Source organism: Lycium barbarum, chromosome 8 (assembly GCF_019175385.1).
Source record: "Lycium barbarum isolate Lr01 chromosome 8, ASM1917538v2, whole genome shotgun sequence".
NCBI classification, from domain to species: Eukaryota; Viridiplantae; Streptophyta; class Magnoliopsida; order Solanales; family Solanaceae; genus Lycium; species Lycium barbarum.
Window position 1 is genome coordinate 49,311,086 of NC_083344.1, and position 22,835 is coordinate 49,333,920.

The window sequence follows — 22,835 nt, forward strand, 5'->3', positions numbered from 1 at the left end:
TTTCATAGGCGATACCTTCAGGAATACCCAATCGCCTACCTGAAACTCCAACGGTCGACGCCGTTTATCCGCGTATGACTTCTGTCGACTCTGGGCTGCCAACAGTCGCTCCCGAATAAGTTTTACCTTGTCCACGGCCTGCTGGACCATATCTGGGCCAATCAACTCTGACTCGCCAATATCAAACCAGCCAATCGGCGATCTGCATTTCCTGCCATATAGAGCCTCGTACGGAGCCATCTGGATGCTGGAATGGTAACTGTTATTATATGCAAACTCAATCAATGGCAAGTGATCATCCCAGCTGCCTCTGAAATCAATAACGCAGGCCCGCAACATATCCCCCAGCGTCTGTATAGTGCGCTCGGCCTGTCCGTCGCTCTGAGGATAAAAGGCTGTGCTCAGACTCACCTGAGTCCCTAGACCCTCCTGAAACGACCTCCAGAAACGCGCCGTAAACTGGGCGCCTCTGTCAGAAATAATAGATATAGGAACTCCGTGAAGCTTCACAATCTCTCTAATATAGAGCCTGGCATAATCCTCGGCGGAATAAGTAGTCCTGACGGGAAGAAAATGGGCTGATTTCGTTAGCCTATCAACAACGACCCAGATGGAATCATACTTCCGTGGAGTGCGAGGCAAACCTGTAATGAAGTCCATATTAATAACCTCCCACTTCCAAGTCGGGATTTCCATCTCCTGCAACAGTCCACCCGGCTTCTGATGCTCAATCTTGACCTGCTGACAATTAGGGCACTGGGCGACGAACTCTGCAATATCCCGCTTCATGCCGTCCCACCAGTATAAGCATCGGAGATCATGGTACATCTTCGTAGACCCAGGATGGACCGAATAGCGAGCATAATGTGCCTCGCTCATAACCTGCTGCCGAAGGCCTGCAATATCAGGTACACACAACCTGCCTCTGTATAACAAAGTACCGTCCGGTGAAAACTCGAACGGAGTCCTCTCCTTATCATAGGCTGTGTCCCTGTACTGAGCTAAGACAGGATCTTCGTATTGACGCCGCTTAATATCGTCCCCGAGGGATGACTCAGAAACCCCTCGAACAGAAATCCGTGTATCTCCAGAATCGGCCAGACGAACCCCGAGACTAGCCAACTGCTGAATATCACGGGCTATCTCTCTCCTGTCTGGCTGTAAATCGGCCAAACTGCCCATAGACTTCCGACTGAGCGCATCGGCAACAACATTAGCCTTACCCGGATGATACAGAATATCCACGTCATAATCTTTCAGAAGCTCCAGCCACCTCCGCTGTCGCAAATTAAGCTCTCTCTGCCTGAAAATATACTGGAGACTCTTATGATCAGTATAGATATCCACATGAACGCCATATAAATAGTGTCTCCATATCTTTAGAGCATGAATTACCGCTGCGAGCTCCAGATCGTGGGTAGGATAATTCTTCTCATGCTTCTTGAGCTGCCGGGAAGCATACGCTATAACTCTGCCATGCTGCATCAATACACAGCCCAACCCCATGCCAGAAGCGTCACAATAAATAACATACCCGTCCGGTCCCTCTGGAAGAGTCAGAACTGGGGTTGTAGTCAGCTTCTCCTTCAGGAACTGGAAGCTCCGTTGACAAGCGTCAGACCACAGGAACTTAGCTCCCTTCTGAGTCAGCCTTGTCAAAGGCGCTGAAATCGAAGCAAACTTCTCCACAAATCTCCTGTAATAGCCTGCTAACCCCAGGAAACTGCGTACCTCTGTGGGCGTCGTAGGTCTGGGCCAATTCTTCACGGCCTCAATCTTCTGTGTGTCCACCCGGACACCATCAGCTGCAATAACATGCCCCAAGAAGGCCACTGAAGACAGCCAGAATTCACACTTAGAAAATTTCGCATATAATTTCTGATGCCGGAGTACCCCTAATACCGATCTCAGATGATCTGCGTGCTCCGCCTCAGACCGAGAATAAACCAGGATATCATCAATGAATACAATTACAAACATATCCAAGAATGGCCTGAATACCCGGTTCATCAAATCCATGAATACTGCGGGGGCATTAGTAAGCCCAAAAGACATAACCCTGAACTCGTAATGCCCATATCGGGTCCGGAAAGCTGTCTTAGGGATATCGGCCTCTCGTACTCGCACCTGGTGGTAACCGGATCGAAGATCTATCTTCGAAAAACACTTAGCGCCCTGCAGCTGATCAAACAAATCATCAATCCTGGGGAGGGGGTATTTATTCTTTATAGTTACCTTATTCAGCTGCCGATAATCAATACACATACGCAGCGACCCGTCCTTCTTACGCACAAATAATACCGGGGCTCCCCAAGGCGAAGTACTGGGTCTGATGAAGCCCTTATCCAACAAATCTTTCAGCTGCTCCTTCAACTCCTTTAATTCTGCAGGCGCCATTCTATACGGAGGAATAGAGATAGGCTGAGTGTCTGGGAGTAAATCAATAGAGAAATCTATCTCCCGCTCTGGAGGAAGACCTGGAAGCTCGTCGGGAAAAACATCTGGAAACTCATTAATCACGGGGACTGACTGAAGTGTCGGCGTCTCGGCGTCCAAGTCTTGCACCCGAACCAGATGAAATGCCCTCTTTTTGTTCTTGTTTTTCTCTTGTTTTTCCTCATATTCTTTCTCTTGAAAGTTCTATGGAATTTGGATGATTAAGTGGTCTTTTATTCATTGACCACATGACTTAATTCCATGGGCTTGGATCCTTTTTATGGACCATGGCCGAATGGCTCCTCACTTGGGCCTGAATTTTTTTTTTCATATTTTTTGGGCCAACTCGGTTGGTCCCGAGTTGGGCCTAGCCCACTGACCTTTCGACCTTAAAACGTTCATATCTCCTTGCACCGACGTCACCTGGGAACCCACGACCTATGGATGGAAAGATAATTCAATTATCTACAACTTCTATTTCAAGGTATTTTCGAAATTCCAAACTTACAATACAGTTTTTGCCCCCCAAAGTCAGGTCACCCGAAAACGTTTTCTTAAAAATATTCGTTTGGAGGGTTTCCACTTTGATTTGGTCCAAAGGTACTTCATGAGTTGTGTTTAACTTTACACATGTGATTCATATGACTTTTCAGATGTTCCAAAAAAAATCTCGGTATGTGGGCCCCACCCCAGCAGATGCTCCGAGGTTCAAAAATACGGGATATAACACAGGCTATGGAGAAAATCAAGTTAATACAGGAGCGTTTGAAAACTGCTCAGAGTCGCCAAAAGTCTTACTCAGATGTGAGGCGAAGGGACTGAGAATTTTCAGTTGATGATTGGGTGTTCCTTAAAGTCTCACCCATGAAGGGTGTTATGAGATTTGGCAAGAAAGGGAAGCTCAGTCCCAGATATATTGGACCTTACAGAATTCTACGAAAGGTTGGTCTAGTAGCTTATGAACTTGAGTTGCCACAAGATTTGGCTGTTGTACACCCAGTATGTTATACCCCGCATTTTCAGAGCAAGAGCGTGACACGCGCTTCCTCAAAATTGACAATCATGTTGTTGCCACATAATTTAAACTCACGTTGATAATGTTGTATTCCGTACTTTTGTACGTCGGATTATTCATAAGCTGAGTTGGGGCCCACGCGTCGAGATTTTTTTTAGGACACATGACAAGTTATATGAAGCACATATGTGAAGTTGAAAACAACTCAAGAAGGACCCTTGAGCTGAATCAAAGTGGAAGTCCTCCAAACAAATATTTTTAAGTAACGTTTTCGGGTGATCTGAATTCGAGGGGAAAAAACGGTATTATAAGTTTGGAATTTGGAAAACTACCAAGAAATATAAGTTGTTGATAATTGCATTATCTCTCCAACCATTGGTCGTGGGTCCACAGGTGACGTCGGCATAAGAAGATATGGCCGTTTTAAGGCAGAAAGGTCAGTGGGCTAGGCCCAATCCGAGCCCAACCGGGTTAGGCCCATTACCCATGTCTTTATAAGTGCAAATTTCGGCCTTCCTCCTCATTTTAAGACCAGGAACGCAAAGAAAATTCTAGGGAGAGAGAGAAAAAGAGTCTTGGAGAAGAAACACCAATTTTGATCGAAATCTGAGCCCCGAATCCCAAAACCCATGAAGGGAAAAGTGTTGTACGCTGCGTTGTCTTCAATTTGAGCTAAAAATCAACCAAGGAGAAGAGTGATAACGTGGTGGCTGCATGCTTAAGGTATGAAAAAGGTTCCTCTTCATTGTTAACGAGTTTATTTAGAGTTTCGACGGATTAGCACGGAGAGAATAGCCTGATAAATTCGTTTGTTGGTGTTGTGAATTATGAAATGAAACTTGAAGAAAATTTTGGATGGTAATAAATGTATTTAACTTGTAAAATGTGGAGGATGTTGTTATTAATGTCATTGGTATTAATTTCAGCTTCTTTACGAAAATAAAATTATTAAATAGTTATATCGCAAATTTGGTTGGTTGAGAAATTTAGAAAACAGTGCGCGGGCTGTTTTATGGCATACGTCGGTATTGGAAATGATGTTAATACTATTGGTATTGTTGTTGATGTTGTTGGTTGTTGAATTGTTGTTTCGGGCTAGGCATATAAACAGGGGAAATGCTGCCCGAATTTCGGCAGAATTTAAAGGGGTTTTAATTAAAGTTTCGAGACGAACGTACGACGATGATCCTAATGATATTATGAATGATTCCATATGTAGAGTACGAGGTTACGAATAATTCTTACGCGAGTTGCAAGACGGCAAGTAAGTTGAAAGTCGAGAATCATCTTCCAGGTATGTAAGGCTTACCCTTTCCTTCTTTTGGCATGATCCTTGTGAAACAAATAGACAAAGTATATGTATGATTTCAAAGAAACTCCTATTCTTAGAGCCACTAGGATGGCTAATGTTCTTGACTTCCGAAAACTGTTTTGTTATGTCTTGATACATGTGTGTGGTTCCAAAAGTTCTATTTTGATTTGATCCATAGCGATATTCGAATGGTACTTGAAATGACTATTGCTTTGATTTTCCAAAGATAGCTTCTGAAACGTTCGTAGAGGTTTCTGTACTAAAATATTCATAACTTTCTTATACTAACCCGGATTGACCCGAAACGTGTTTGTGATCTTTCAAGTGTCGTTTTGTGTACTCATCCATCGAGTCTTAAAAATTGATTTATGTGCATATAGTTTCTCACTACTCTGCTCGTGCATGCCTCAATGCATCTTTCACTGAGTCCCGGGCCAGGATATGTTATCGTGCGTATTCCACTGCGTTATTCACCGAGTCCCTCATTAGAGGGCCGGGTACGGTATATGTATATGATGATATGATTATGGCACCGAGTCCCATGATGGGCCGGGTACGGTATATGTATGTGATGACATGATTATGGCACCGAGTCCCAAGATGGGCCGAGTACAGTATGACTTCATTCACTGAGTCCCTCACTAGAGGGCCGGGTACGGTATATATGTATTTATATATATGCATGCATGATGATATGATAATGTGATGACATGATTTTATCCACCGAGTCCCATAACGGGCCGGGTACGGTATATGATAATGATATGCATAATTTATGTTTTAAAGGCAAGAGTTCTGGTATTTTGAACATTGTACTTGTTTCTGTACTCCTTATATCAGTTATGATCCTCTTTACTGTATATCATGCCTTACATGCTCAGTACATATTCCGTACTGACCCCCTTTCTCCGGGGGCTGCGTTTCATGCCGCGCAGGTACACCCAGATGAGTAGAAGCCATTATAGAAGATGTTCCAGCGGAATTGGCAAGTTCCATTTGCTCCTGGAGTGGTGCCGAGTCAGAGTATTCATGCTATGGTATCTTGGTTGATGTTAGAGACTTTGCAGACAGAGTCGTGGGTATAGAATGTCAGTCTTGTAAGCGGTTCCACCAGCCGATGTGTCATTATGTATTATGTTACGGATTCTTTATGACTACAGATTTACTTGCCTTGAGAACGATGAAAAAATGATTCTGCAAGCCTTGTTATGTATTCTATTCTTATTTGATTTAAAGAGTCCAAAGCGGTTATGTGTGTAGTAAGAGTCAGCGGGTTCGCTCGGCTCTAGGTAAGGGTCGGGTGCCCATCACACCCTAGTAAGATCCGTGTGACAAAGTGGTATCAGAGCAGGTCGTCCTAGGGGTTGTCTGCAAAGTCGTGTCCAGTAGAGTCTTGTTTATGGGTGTGAAGCCGGCCACATTTATAAACAGGATGCTGCAGGGCATCTAGGGATTGTTGACCTTCTTTTTGTCTTAGATCGTGCGATAGAGCCAAGTCATAGGAAATGAGATTCCTGGCACTAACCCTTGATTTTAGCAAATGCACAGTATCGACGGGAGAAGATGAATGAAGATATGGAAAGTCACAGGGGTAAGTTCTGATATTTTCATTCTTTTACCTGAAATTGGGAGCTCTGGGTGGCTGAAATGTGCCGTATACATATGTATGCCCTGTGAGGCATTGTTGGTATTTGCTGCGTGCGGATTCTGAATAGTAAGAATTGTAAAGGAGATTCTGCCAGAATTGTTCAAAATCAGGTCATTTAGAAGTACGCCTAAAAGAAGGAAGCGTGGAAAGGGAATATTGTAAATAGACAATAAGTGAGGTGCGGTTTTCTAGAGGAGTTATGGATTTGGCATGGCATGAAGAATAATTGCAAGAAAGACGATTAGCAGCCGAAGGATTAAGATGGACAACATTCGAGGTTTAGTAGGAGTAAGGTCTGTTGGAGGATTTAGAGAAAGTCAGCAATCAGTTTTGTTGTAGATTATTATATAAGGATGGTGAGTGGGAATCCGAACAGGCTGATACCCGAGAATTCATAAGTAACGGCGACGAAGGTGTGTTCACTACCATCGGGAATCTAGGAATCTAGGACGAAAGGTAGTCATACACATAAGTGAAAGGTGAATATTGAGGATTGAAAAGGGTAAAATAGTAATTGTAAAGGGAAGGACGTGTTACGAGAATGTCTTGGAATCTGTAAGACTTCGACTTGCTCCAGATCATGTAATGAAGGTCATGCAATGAGGTGGGTGCGATTATACCAGCACTAATGCACCGGATTTCATCGGAGTTTCAAGGTTAAGCGTGCTGGGGTGAGAGAAATCTTAGGATGGGTGACCCCCTGGGAAGTGCACTAAAAGTTCTGCAAAAGCAGACATAAAAGAAAAAATGAGAAGCTAGAGTAGCCTAAGGGAAATCAGAGTATACGGAATGGTTGGAAACCTTAAGAGGTTGCATAGGACGAGGTAGACTAGACCGGTGAAGAGAAAGAAGGTGCACCACGACTCTAGAACTAGGATGAGGTTGAATAGCATTTGGAAATATTTTGTAAGCGAGGTGGTAGTAAATATATATATATATATATATATATATATATATATATATGTGTATGCATATGGTATCCTATTTATGACTGTATCGATGGGCATGTGTATCCCAGCAACCGGTGTTACAGTATGGAAGGCATCAATAAAGTAAGGGTACCGAAGTTCAAGTGACAACAAAAATAAACGGTACAAGTGTTACAAGGTAAGCTGATGCTATTTTCACTACAGGTTAAGATTGGAAAGTTTTAATACGACGATATTTAGAAAAGAAAGAGAGTGAGTAAGTAGAAGGCAAGGAGATCAAAATGTCGGGAAAAGTGAAAAGCAAGAAACATGATTGAGCAAAGCCTCCAAAAGAAACGACGGGCAAAGCACGAGACTATTTGGGTAAAAATTCGAAGGTAGGCATATGAAGGGGATAGAGTATGGTAATATGGAACAAAAGACGAATATGAAGTAAGAGAAGGAATGATTAAGCCTTGTGTCGCTGTTAGGAGATTTCGGCCCTTGAAAGGTATATAAAGGGATAAATGTGCGGCCATATTAATGTGGTTGCCTCAGACATGGAGGAGCTTTCCTGAAAGAATGACTTAAGAATAGGACGGATTTGCGTGTCTAAAGGAATATTTCACGAACTTCAGAGCTGATGTTACAAATAACAAGAGAAGAAAGGTACTCGAGGAGGAATAGACCCAAGGAAGGTTAAGGATGAAAGTAGGAAAGGTATACTAATGGGTTGGTCGAAGAAAGAAGAGAGTATTTAGGAGTGGAGTAACTGGAAATCTCTAACCATGGGAGTAAGAAGGATACTTTAACTAAATGACGGTAGGAGACCGATTACTCATCAAGGAAAGAACGAGGATGGTGAGTTGACACAATTGATTAGAAAATTAGTGATATGAGGCAAGAACTTCTGTAAAGACCGAGAGGTTCGATTATAAAGGAAATAGAATGAAATGTAAGAAACGTGCGTGGAGGAGAAGACAAACTTGGCCGTGGCATCAAAAAGATAAATAAAGGATTGATTGGGATGGATAACTACAAGGGAAATGCGACAAGTCTATTAGTAAAACGAAGTAACAACGTGACGGGGACAGGGGTATAGAATACTAAGGTTTGTAATGAATGTGAATAACATGGTTAGACAACTTATGTGGTAAGTGTAATACGGTCAATTAGAAAGAGTTACCGGTTAAGTAAGCTTACTCCACGAGCTTTATTCTGTTTTATAAGCAGTGTTACGAATGAGATCAAGAAATGGTACTCTATAGAGTTGATTATGATTGGGATATAATGAGAACGTAGCAAGAACTACAATACAAAGTAAGTAAAGTACAGCGAGGAAACGACTTAAGAGGTTTTGCAATGTCAGGACTGATAGCAAGCATGATGAAAGAGGAAGTCAACTAAAAAAAAAGTGAAATTGGACTAAATTCAGGTATATTACGAAACAGACATGGGAAAGGAGGCATGACAAGATAATAAAGGTTTAGAAGAATCAAGGAAATAAGTTTTGTCAAGCAATACGTTATGCCCCGGGCTATGATTCGAATAGCTCGTACCGGAGAAATTTTGTTGCAAATAAATATGTAGCAGGCATACTCCAAAAAGGTAACGGAGGAAGTGAGAAACGCCTACGAGTAACCAAGGATAAGTATCAGGACAGACGGGATTACTAAAGAAAAATCGCGACGTTGGAAGGAATGAGAGTTTTAAAAGAGGAATATTTATAGGAATCTCAATGCTTGTTAAAAGGAAAAAAAGGCAATATGCCTATGGATAGCTTGACAGCAGTACTACCTGAGATTTGGAAAACACCTCCTGCATCATGAAATCATAGGTCACCATTTATGTATCAAATCGTGGGAGTATATGTCATAGGACCACATAAATGATCGTCCTAACGAAATGACTAGTAAAATAGTGTGGAAACGACAATAAATATTTGAAGAAGAACGGAATCTCGTTAAATCTCTATTAGCCTCCTACTTATGAGTTATTTTGTAATGACGTTCAGATCAGAGGAGAAAAGGTTGGAGGAAAGATTCATACAAGGATTTGAAAATATTTTGAATAGTGGAATAGTATGTTGTAAGTATACTCTCGTGTCCTGGGGGATAACAATGATGATGAGAAAATATTATATACAAGAGTATAAGAAATGGTGCTGAGGATCGTTGTATGGGTCGAATTGAGTCTCATTTGACTATAAATCCCTTAGCTACGGTATTTTCGACGCATTGGATGAGTAACCTGAGGTAAGGTAGTTAATGAGAATGATCCGTCATTAGCAAGGAAGTGCTATTGCAAGCCATCTGGGCGCTACCATCAGCGGAATTATGATGACATTGTAAGGAATTAAGAAGTACAACAAAAGTATTAAAAAGAAGATGAAATGATATGAATATAAAGTATCACTGGAGAAGCAATATGATGGATCTTATTGGAAAAGGGACAAATGGAGGATACAGACAAAAGCAAGAATGAAAAGATCTGAATTAGCCGCATGATTCAAGAATCTTAGTTATTTTTCGACAAACTTCTGAATTCACCCCTAAGTTATTAGCCAAAATAAGGATTAGAAACTTTCAGAATAAACAGAAGGAAATAAATCATTAAAGAAGATGTTTGAAATGTTTTCGACATAAGTGCAAAAATTATCGTTAGCTAGCCAGGTGCCGGGAGTCTAATTGAAGGGAAGAGAAATTAAGCGGGACATTTCAGTGTTAAACTAGTTAAGCAGAGGACGCTAGATATGACCAGTCTTGAATTTATCTTTAAGGAAGTAAGAATAGGAATAAGTCAACTCCAAGGAGATAAGGCTTGGGATATCTGTGCAACATAAGAAAGATACGTGGAGATCGAAAAGAAAAAGAATTTCTGAACGAAAAGAAAATGTGATCGAATTAGAAAAAAGTATGTGGTAAGCACGGCATGAAAGCGGCATACAAGAATGTAAATAACGAAGACTAAAGAGACGATGAAAGCGATAAAGTGTAAAGAGTTAGTGGACAAACGAATAATAAGAAAAAGGGATGACCTTGAGTTCAGGCGTAAACTTTGGCCACAAAGGAAGAAGAATAGATTGCATAATTCAGATATGTTCAGTTTTAACGAGCAAGTAAGACTGCAAGTTAGTAAAGTAGATACGGACACATACAGGTAAAAACATCGATATCTACCTCAGAGCGAACTCCACCTCAACATTCGAGGACGAATGTTTTTAAAGGGGGGGAGGATGTTATACCCCGCATTTTCAGAGCATGAGCGTGACACACGCTTCCTCAAAATTGACAATCATGTTGTTGCCACATAATTTAAACTCACGTTGATAATGTTGTATTCCGTACTTTTGTACGTCGGATTATTCATAAGCTGAGGTGGGGCCCACGCGTCGAGATTTTTTTTAGGACACATGACAAGTTATATGAAGCACATATGTGAAGTTGAACACAACTCAAGAAGGACCCTTGAGCCGAATCAAAGTGGAAGTCCTCCAAACAAATATTTTTAAGTAACGTTTTCGGGTGATCTGAATTCGAGGGGCAAAAACGGTATTATAAGTTTGGAATTTGGAAAAATACCAAGAAATATAAGTTGTATATAATTGAATTATCTATCCAACCATAGGTCGTGGGTTCACAGGTGACGTCGGAATAAGGAGATATGGTCGTTTTAAGGCAGAAAGGTCAGTGGGCTAGGCCCAATCCGAGCCCAACCGGGTTAGGCCCATTACCCATGTCTTTATAAGTGCAAATTTCGGCCTTCCTCCTCATTTTAAGACCAGGAACGCCTAGAAAATTCTGGGGAGAGAGAGAAAAAGAGTCTTGGAGAAGAAACACCAATTTTGATCGAAATCTGAGCCCCGAATCCCAAAACCCATGAAGGGAAAAGTGTTGTACGCTGCGTTGTCTTCAATTTGAGCTAAAAATCAACCAAGGAGAAGAGTGATAACGTGGTGGCTGCATGATTAAGGTATGAAAAATGTTCCTCTTCATTGTTAACGAGTTTATTTAGAGTTTCGACGGATTAGCATGGAGAGAATAGCCTGATAAATTCGTTTGTTGGTGTTGTGAATTATGGAATGAAACTTGAAGAAAATTTTGGATGGTAATAAATGTATTTAACTTGTAAAATGTGGAGGATGTTGTTATTAATGTCATTGGTATTAATTTCAGCTTTTTTACGGAAATAAAATTATTAAATAGTTATATCGCAAATTTGGTTGGTTGAGAAATTTAGAAAACAGTGCGCGGGCTGTTTTATGGCATACGTCGGTATTGGAAATGATGTTAATACTATTGGTATTGCTGTTGATGTTGTGGGTTGTTGAATTGGAATTTCGGGCTAGGCATATAAACAGGGGAAATGCTGCCCGAATTTCGGCAGAATTTAAAGGGGTTTTAATTAAAGTTTCGAGACGAACGTACGACGATGATCCTAATGATATTATGAATGATTCCATATGTAGAGTATGAGGCTACGAATAATTCTTACGCGAGTTGCAAGACGGGAAGTAAGTTGAAAGTCGAGAATCATCTTCCAGGTATGTAAGGCTTACCCTTTCCTTCTTTTGGCATGATCCTTGTGAAACAAATAGACAAAGTATATGTATGATTTCAAAGAAACTCCTATTCTTAGAGCCACTAGGATGGCTAATGTTCTTGACTTCCGAAAACTGTTTTGTTATGGCTTGATACATGTGTGTGGTTCCAAAAGTTCTATTTTGATTTGATCCATAGCGGTATTCGAATGGTACTTGAAATGACTATTGCTTTGATTTTCCAAAGATAGCTTCTGTACTAAAATATTCATAACTTTCTTATACTAACCCGGATTGACCCGAAACGTGTTTGTGATCTTTCAAGTGTCGTTTTGTGTACTCATCCATCGAGTCTTAAAAATTGATTTATGTGCATATAGTTTCTCACTACTCTGCTCGTGCATGCCTCAATGCATCTTTCACTAAGTCCCGGGCCAGGATATGTTATCGTGCGTATTCCACTGCATTGTTCACCGAGTCCCTCATTAGAGGGCCGGGTACGGTATATGTATATGATGATATGATTATGGCAACGAGTCCCATGATGGGACGGGTACGGTATATGTATGTGATGACATGATTATGGCACCGAGTCCCAAGATGGGCCGAGTACGGTATGACTTCATTCACCGAGTCCCTCACTAGAGGGCCGGGTACGGTATATATGTATTTATATATATGCATGCATGATGATATGATAATGTGATGACATGATTTTATCCACCGAGTCCCATAACGGGCCGGGTACGGTATATGATAATGATATGCATAATTTATGTTTTAAAGGCAAGAGTTCTGGTATTCTGAACATTGTACTTGTTTCTGTACTCCTTATATCAGTTATGATCCTCTTTACTGTATATCATGCCTTACATGCTCAGTACATATTCCGTACTGACCCCCTTTCTCCGGGGGCTGCGTTTCATGCCGCGCAGGTACACCCAGATGAGTAGAAGCCATTATAGAAGATGTTCCAGCGGAATTGGCAAGCTCCATTTGCTCCTGGAGTGTTGCCGAGTCAGAGTATTCATGCTATGGTATCTTGGTTGATGTTAGAGACTTTGCAGACAGAGTCGTGGGTATAGAATGTCAGTCTTGTAAGCGGCTCCACCAGCCGATGTGTCATTATGTATTATGTTACGGATTCTTTATGACTACAGATTTACTTGCAATGAGAACGATGAAAAAATGATTCTGCAAGCCCTTATTATGTGTGTAGTAAGAGTCAGCGGGTTCGCTCGGCCCTAGGTAAGGGTCGGGTGCCCATCACACCCTAGTAAGATTAGGGTGTGACATAGTGTTTCATATATCCATGTTGAGGAAGTGTGTAGGAGACCCATCGTTGGTTGTTCCTGCTAATACTATAACAGTTAAGGATGGCCTTACCTATGAGGAGATCCCCGTAGCCATTCTTGACCGTCAAGTTTGCAAGCTGAGAACTAAGGAAGTAGCCTCAGTGAAAGTCCTGTGGAGGAGTCAGAAAGTTAAGGAAGCTACATGGGAAGCCGAGGAGGATATGAAATTGTTATACCTTGCATTTCCAGTGCATGAGTATGGCATGTACCTCATCGTAGTAATGGGGTATCGGAGACATCCCAGGTTGCTTTGAAAGGCACAAGCCATGGAAAGTACGTAACAACGAAGAAAACGGGTGAATTACGATCTCGTAAGTCGTAATCAGGAAAAAGTACTTTGAAACACGAGAACATGGCCATTATTAGTGTAATAAGTGATGAATACCATGTATGGATAATTTCAGAATATTTCGAGATCGAGCAAATTGAAGAAAATAAGTTCGACGAAAATTTGAGAAACGCGAGACGGGTTTTAGTCAACTTTGGAGGCGCGTACCTCATAGTATATGTGGAGTTTTAAGGTATTTCAAAATCCTAAAATGAAGTTCGTTGAGTCTAGTTTGTAATGCAACAAACCGTTCATTGATAGGACATCAGAATAGGGAATTATAGACGTTACAAACTGAACTGTCGATGTAGAAACAGCATTCCCGCGGTACCGCTACAGTACTGTAGCTACAGTGAAACTGACTTCAGCATTCCTTTTTAAGGGACAAAAATCTCTTTTTTTTTTCAGCACAAAAGTTCCCAATATTTTCAGAAAAATTCAGCAACAAAAGATCATTTTTTTATCTTGTGGATAGAGAATTGAGAGAGAGGTTCGGGCATTGTTCACGGCGGGGCTACTATTCACGACGGGGGCACTGTTCACGGCGTCACTATTCACGGCGCTACTATTAAGGTAAGGTTTAATATTTTCCTACATATTTTAGAAGATGATTAGTCTTTGTATGAATTGGTGGATGTGGAAGAAATTGCAAGAGTTGTGTATGTTGATATGGAAGTGGAGTTTGAGCCGTATGGGGCCAATTTAAACTAGCTATGGTAAATGAAGTTTAATTAGTAGTGTGGTTGTTATTATCATGGATTATATGGCGAAAAGATTAGAAAGTTAAAGTTGGAATTTTGTTGATGTGAATATGATGTTGTTTTCGTTGAATTGAAGGAATTGAAGATATGATTGTATCCATATGTTGTTGTTGGTATTTCTGTGTCAACAGGAGGGCGATTGAAAATTTGGGATAGGCGAATGTATAGGGGAAGTGCTGCCGGATTTTCGCTAGATTTTTAGATAATAAAAAAACCCTAAATGGGGATATATAAACTAAAATATAGGTTCAATAAGAAATGGGTTATAGAATTGTGGACTAGAAAATATAGTTACTAACGATAACGTTACTTTTTTATAAATAGGCTAAAAGGGCGACGAGGCAAAAAGGATCCACGACTAAGTCACTGACAGGTATGTAGAGCCTACCTTTCTTTCTTTTGGCATGACTTTTATGAAATGAACAAATAATGTATATGTATGATTCTAAGGAAAATTCTATTCTTAGCGCCACTAGGATGGCCGATGTCTTTGATCTCCATAAGTACTCCATATGGTTTGATATGTATATACATGACGTTCAAAGATTTTAGTGGGTATATTTCCGAATGTTGTTCGAAAGAAAATCGATATGACTAAAGTCTTTGATGAATATTTTGATACTTAAATATAATCTTAAGGTCCCTATTTGATTTTGTCCAAAACATTATTCAGAAGTTTCCTAATATGAATAATACTTGAATTTCGAAATATGGCTTATGAAATGTTTTTAGAAGGTTCCGTACTTCAAAAGCTCGTAACTTTCGTAGACTAACTCGGATTTACTTGAAACGTGCTTGTGGTTTACTAATGATTTCAAGAAAACTAATTTTGTACTAAAGGAAACATAAAGTCGATTTTCAAAACCACTCCGAAGGGAGTGCGATATTTTATTATTTAGACTTTCCAAAAACCACTCCGAAGGGGGTGCGAGATTTTCAAGCCTAAGTCACTAGATGACTTCATGACGTAGCTAAGTGTGCTATATGATATATGGCCTCAACTCGTGCCTGAGTGAGCTATGGCCTCAGCTTACGCCTGGGTGCGCTATGGCCTCAGTTTATGTCTGAGTGTGCTATGTGACACGTGGCCTTAGTTTATGTTATGGATTTTCTTTAAAAGAGATTTCCATACATTTGCATATTTGCATTCATGCCCGAAGGGGCCATTATTGATATAGAGCCGGAAGCGGCTGCCCGAATGGGCCACTATTGATGTTGAGCCGGAAGTGGCTTCCCGAAGGGGCCATTATTGATATAGAGCCGGAAGCGGCTGCCCGAAGGGGCCATTATTGATATAGAGCCGGAAGCGGCTGCCCGAAGGGGCCATTATTGATATAGAGCCGGAAGCGGCACGTGTGTTGCATTGCATTATTCACTTAAAGGAGGTGTGTTAGATTACATTACTTATTTTGAAAATGTTAGTTAGATTGCAATTATTTACTTGAAGCCTGCTTGAGATTTGCGTACCTATTTACGTTTCTTCCAGCGAAGGCTGCAGGTATTGGGTTGGTTATGATTTCTTCTTTCCTAAATTATTCGATGGTTATCATTTATTCCCACTTTACATATTCAGTACATATTCCGTACTGACCCCCTTTCTTCGGGGGCTGCGTTTCATGCCACGCAGGTACACCCAGGTGAGTAGAAGATTTTGCTAGAAGGTATTCCAGCGGGATTGGCGAGCTCCATCTCAGTTCAGAGTATTGCCGAGTCGAGTACCTTTGTTATGGTGTTTTGTATGTGTTAGAGACTTTGCAGACCACCTGTGGATAAGGCGTCGAGAAGTGCGAATCATTTATAGACGTTAAAAGAGTATGTATTTTTAGATGATTTCAGTTGGTAAAAAGTACGTAATTGATTGAAAGTTTTTTTATAATTTGTATAAAGATAATGACCTCTATTTGGAAAAGTTTCATGTGTTTAAAAGATTTTGAAATGACAGGTTTTCGTAAAGCGAATGTTTAAGGGTTCGCTCGACTCTGAAGGGAGTCGGGTGCCCATCATGCCCTATCAAGATGAGGGTGTGACAGAAATCCATGTACCCGCACTTGTTTCAGCCCGCAGAAGAGATTTATGATGAAACACCAAGATTTTGAGGTATGTAAGCTTTCTTTTCATGCTTTTGGTCATGTGTGGCCAATTTATAGTGCTATTGTGATATAGGCCTGTGAGGCAATGATATTATGGGTTGTTGTGACAGGTTGGTAGTGCCATATTACAGAGGAAACTCTGGCGAAATTTTTGTAGAATCCCGAATGTTTATCATTCGAGGACGAATGATCCCAAGGGGGAGATATTGTAACACCTCGTAGCTTCGGGCGAAAGTTTGACTCATAAGATGATAATATAATGGAACCAATATGAGGGTTATAGGAAGTGTTTTGAAAACCAATTAAGTCATAAGAAATGTCTTTGGGCAAAGAAAAGTTGGAAGCCACTCTACGGGGCATGTTTGCAAGTGAGCTTATAGAAGGTCTTACTTCCAACGACCATAACCCCTCTATTAATTTGGAATTTGGGAAAACTTCCTTGATACAAGATGTAGCCCTTTGAAATATCTTTCCAACGGTATATTATGGGTCTTGAATAGAGCTTCGTACAAAGAGTTATGCCTATTTTACCAAACGTTGTGCAGAACCGACACCTGCCGCTTGTGAGGGCGCGTGCGATGGCCCCACGCCGCACGCCGATAGCACAAAAACCCCTACTCTGACTAATGATCTGAGTATGGTCGTGCGCTACATGTGCGTCGCGCGACCATCGCATAACAGGGTCAGTTTCGGGTCAAAAGTCGGGTTTACGCGTTTTAAGCTATATTTAGGACTTGGGGTTTATTTCCCCAGCCCCCCATTCACGAAAATTCTCTCTAAACTCATAGAGAATAAGTCCCAAACCTCAAGATCTTCCAAGGTTAGTTTTTATCATGATTCTAGGTTGAATTTAAATCCCTAATCCCTTTCTAACTTGAGTAAACTCTTCTAATCCATAGAGTTAGGATTGGAACATTATTGTTGGATGTGGAAACCCTAGAACCCGAATTCAAGAGGATTGGACTTCAAAAAGGTAATGTTTCTACTCTCTAAACATTGATAGTTGTGAATTGATGAGTTCTTGGGAGAATAGTAAATGGGTTTGATAAAGAGGATAATATGAACTATGCTAGAGTTTTGGATTGTTGACTTGGGATTGTTGTATTCATGTGGGTGATGAAGAATGATGTTAACTACACCTAATTGGGATTGTAGAATCAGCTAGAAGTAATAGAGTGGGGATTGGGTGAAGAAAACACCATTAATGAAGGTTGTGGAGCTTCATGCCTACTAAGTGTTTGATAAAATGCTTAGATGACCAAAGCATGAATAGTATTGCTAATATAGAATCCCTTTGACTTGTATTGATATAGATCAAAGTTGAAAGGGTTGACGAACATTGTATTACGCTCAAAGGCTGGAATTAAGGTATGTGAGGTTAACTATCTACGTTAGGGAATGTTCATGATTTCCCTACGCCTCATTCTTCATACTTGTCCGTAATATGGCTCAGAATACAGTTTAGCCCTAGTTTCGTGATATGTTGTAGAACTGTTATCTTCTAGGTTGCAGTTACAGAATTCGTTCATGGTTGTCACTTTGAATATCATGAACTCAGCATGTAATCTTTATAGACTTATGTATTGTTACCACATGAGTCTCAGTCTAGAAATTCAGTATGCTCGGAAACAGTCAGTGTTTTCAATTCAGTCCAGCATGTCTATTTCAGTTCAACATTGTTCATTGTTGTTATGGTCTCAGTCCTTATTAATTAACCATAATTATACATATGTGATTTTGCCCGAGGGCACAGCACAGTCTTGTGTATACGTATACATGGCCGAGGCCATTGCCTGACGCACTACTAGGCCGAGGCCATAGCGTGCATTTATTATTGGGCCGAGGCCCCACATATACAAACACAGATAATACAGATGATTCAGATATAGAGCAGGGAGTATTCATATCTCAACTTCCTTGCTATTACAGTTACAATTATCAGTTTCAGTTTCAGTATTTTATTGCTTCAGTTGCTTTACATACCAGTACAATTCAAATGTGTTGATGTCCCTTTTTATTGCTTAGGGGCCTGCATCTCGCGATGCAGGCAACGATATACAGGTTGATGACTCAGCTATTTAGGAGTGCACGTATCAGCTACTGGTGAGCCCCAAATTCCTTTGGGGCGTTGTCAGCTATCCAGTTATTTCAGTTTATAGACAACTCTATTATTTAGTACTCTTAGAGGCTTCATAGACACAGTTCAGACAGTCAGATATTTATTATGTTAGCCTTTTTGGCAGACGTTCAGTTGGTTGGTTTAGCCATGTTGGCTACTTTCAGATATGTTCAGATTGTCTAAGCATTTCCGCATTATGATATTTTAGTGAGACTTTTAGTTAATCAGCATGTGTTGGTTTTATTTTATAAATTAGTTATGTTTTGGTATCACATGTTGATTCAGCCAGCCAGTTGGTTCTCTCGGTCACATGCAGTCAAGCACCGAGTGTCGTGTTACGTCCAGGCCTAGGTTCGGGGCGTGACAGAAACACCGGACCTTTATGGTCGGGCACGCTATAGCTATGTATGTATATATATATGTGTGTATATGACACCAATATTAGTACGAATATGTTATAAAAAATGAATGTGAAGGTAAATAAATACGAATATGGATGTATGTACACGGATACGCAATAGAAATGTAATGTCCTTGTGGAAAGCAAGTAAGTGCTATGAAGACGATATTATTATCTCCCATGTTGTGCTATTTCATATGTTGACTCTTAAGCTTTCATATTGATATTGATCATGCTTTACATACTCAGTACATTCTTCGTACTGACGTCCTTTTGTTTGTGGACGCTGCGTCATGCCCACAGGTGCACAGGGAGACAGGCTTGATCCATAGCTATATTTTCAGGGACTACATAGCAGAGCTCCATTTCATCCGGAGCTGTAGCTTTTGGGTACTCATTCTTTTGTGTACATAATTATGGGCATAGCGGGGTCCTGTCCCGCTCATGTGATATGTTATAACCTTCTTAGAGGCTCGTAGACATGTGTATGTGGTTAGATGTGGTTGGCCTTGTCGGCCTATATTTTTTTGTATGTCATTTTGTTGGCCTTGTCGGCCCATGTACATTGATGTGGCATAGATGCCTATGATGATATAAGAAATGTTGTTGTCCAATTAGGACTAGTATGATTGATGGCTAGAACGCATGATTTGATTTATGGCTCACCTAGACGTTATGTGAAAGTATGTTAAAGGGGTGCCCGGGTGGGGTAGCGTCGGGTGCTCGTCGCGGCCCTAGTCGGGTTGTGACAAAAGTGGTATCAGAGCAGTTCAGTCCTAGGGTGTGTCTACGAGCCGTGTCTGGTAGAGTCTTGGTTATGGGTGTGTTGCGCGCCACACTTATAAACAAGAAGCTGCAGACATTTTAGGAATGATTGACCTTCTTTCTTCATAAGAATCGTGCGATAGAGCTATGATATAAGAAATTCTTGTTCCTTAATCGTGTGTTGTGTATTTCAGAGATGCCTAAAAAGAGAAAGGCTACAGCAGCCCAAAAGGGCAAGACGGTGGCAGAAAAGCGGGCTGAAAGAGCACCGCCACCGGTAGTAGAGGAAAGTGAGTCCCAGAGTGCGGCTCAATCTCAGTCCTCCCAGACAGTGCCTATTACTGAGGAGCGTGAGGGAGCCTCCGCCCAGCTCCAGCACCTCCAGCTCCTCCACCAGATGCTTCGGGCCAAGATGTAAAAAAGGCCATTAATTTGCTGACTCAATTGGTTGTGGCCCAGACTCAGAGGCAAAGTTCAGGGCAAGGTGATAGGGCTGTTAGTGCAAGGGCCCGTGATTTCATTACTTTGAACCCTCCGGAATTCTTTGGATCAAAGCTGGAGGAGGACCCTCAGGATTTTATTGATGGTATGTTAAGGACGCTTCGATTGATACATGCTTCGGACACCGAGTCGGTGGAGCTAGCGTCATATAAATTGAGAGATGTCTCGATCCAATGGTATATGGTTTGGATGGCTTCACGGGGAGCCAATGCACCTCCCCCGGTATGGCAAGAGTTTGTTGATGCTTTTCTCTGTCATTATATGCCTCCAGAAGTTTGGCGAGCTAGGGCCGATAAATTCTTGAACTTGAGGCAAGGTAGTATGAGTGCCTTAGAGTATAGCCTCCGCTTCAATTCCTTGGCCTGGTATGCTTCGGCCATGGTAGCGGATATGGGTGACCGGGTACACCGATTTGTGAAGGGCCTAGGGCCACACTTGATGGATAGATGCTTGACTGCGTCCTTTCAGGATGGTATGGATATTGCATGCATTCAGGCCCATGCTCAGAACTTAGAAGAAAGCCTGCAGCAGCAGAGAAGTGAACGTGAGCAAGATAGTGGCCATATCAAAAGGGTCAGATCGTCGGGTTCGACGAGCGAGTTTAGAGGTGGGTACAGACAGCAGTTCCCTAGACATTCAGGCTATTCTATGACTAGTGCACCTCCACGATTTTCAGGCCAGAGATTTGAGAGATCTACTCGTTCGGGGCCGAGTCAGAGTTTTTCAGGGTCTCAGTTTAGGGGTGATTCGGGTCAGGCGAGGCTACCCGTACCACGATGTTCCTAGTGTGGGAAGTTGCATTGGTGTCAATGCCGATCAGGTTCAGACGTTTGCTATTCATGTGGTCGGTCATGCCATATTATGCGTGATTGCCTCTCAGTTCATGGTAGAGGTGGGACCCAGCCATCAGGGTCGGTAGCCGGATCTTCAGCATCTGTACGCCCTACGGGGCCAGGTTCACATGCGCCAGTTGGCCATGGTAGAGGCAAAGGGAGAGCTCCCAGTTCTAGCGGTCCTCAGCACCGTATTTATGCTTTGGCTGGACGCCAAGATCTTGAGTCTTCTTCTGACGTGGTCACAGGTATATTATCGGTATTCTCTCATGATGTATATGCTTTGATTGATCCGGGCTCCACATTATCATATGTTACTCCATATATTGCGGGTCGATTTATAGTCGAGCCGGAGTCGATCAACCCTTTTGAGGTGTCTACACCCGTGGGTGAATCGGTAATAGCTAGCCGAGTATATAGAGATTGTGTAGTTGTGATATGTGACCGCCGTACTATAGTTGACTTGTATGAACTAAAGATGGTGGATTTTGATGTCATTATGGGCATGGATTGGTTGGCCTCTTGCTATGCCAATGTTGATTGTAGAATGAAGATGGTTCGTTTTCAATTTCCGGGAGAACCAGTTCTAGAATGGAAAGGGAATACGGCGTCACCAAAAGGTAGGTTTATTTCCTATCTAAAGTCAAGGAAAATGATCACGAAAGGGTGCATTTATCATCTAGTGTGAGTTCAAGATGTAGAAGCTGAGTCGCCGACTCTTCAGTCAGTTCCAGTGGTGAGTGAATTTCCGGATGTGTTCCCGGAAGAGCTTCCAGGCCTTCCTCCCGAGCGGGAAATTGATTTTGCTATTGATGTGTTGCCAGACACTAAGCCTATATCTATTCCTCCCTATAGAATGGCACTCGCAGAATTGAAAGAGTTGAAGGAGCAATTGAAAGACTTGCTTGATAAAGGCTTCATTAGGCCTAGTTCCTCCCCGTGGGGAGAACCCGTATTGTTCGTCCGAAAGAAAGATGGCTCCTTGAGAATGTGCATTGATTATCGACAACTGAATAAGGTGACGATTAAGAATAAATATCCTCTCCCGAGGATTGATGACTTATTTGATCAATTGCAAGGTGCCAAATGGTTTTCAAAGATTGATTTGAGATCTGGGTATCATCAAGTGAGAGTTAGGGAAAGAGATATCCCTAAGACAGCCTTCAGAACAAGATACGGTCATTTTGAGTTCCGAGTAATGTCATTTGGGATAACTAATGCGCCAGCAGTATTTATGGATTTAATGAACAATGTATTCAGGCCTTTTCTGGATCTATCTTGATTCTATTCATCGATGATATCTTAGTGTATTCTAGATCCAAGGCCGAGCATGCGGATCATTTGCGTATTGTCCTTGGAATTCTTCGAACTCGAGAGTTGTTTGCAAAATTCTCCAAGTGTGAGTTTTGGTTGAACTCAGTATCGTTTCTAGGCCATATTGTTGCAGCCGATGGTATTCGAGTGGATAGCCAAAAGATTGAGTCTGTGAAGACTTGGCCAAGGCCCACGACTCCTACGGAGGTTCGTAGCTTTCTGGGTTTAGCAGGTTATTACAGGAGATTCGTTGAAGGTTTTTCTTCTATTTCCGCACCACTCACAAAGTTGACCCAGAAGTCAGCAAAGTTTCAATGGACAGATGCTTGTGAACGCAGTTTCCAAGAGTTGAAAGATAGATTGACTTCTTCCCCAGTCTTGACCCTTCCAGAGGGATTGGAAGGATATGTTGTTTATTGTGATGCTTCAGGTGTTGGGCTAGGCTGTGTGTTGATGCAGCATGGTAAAGTGATTGCGTATGCTTCAAGGCAATTGCGGAAACATGAGCAT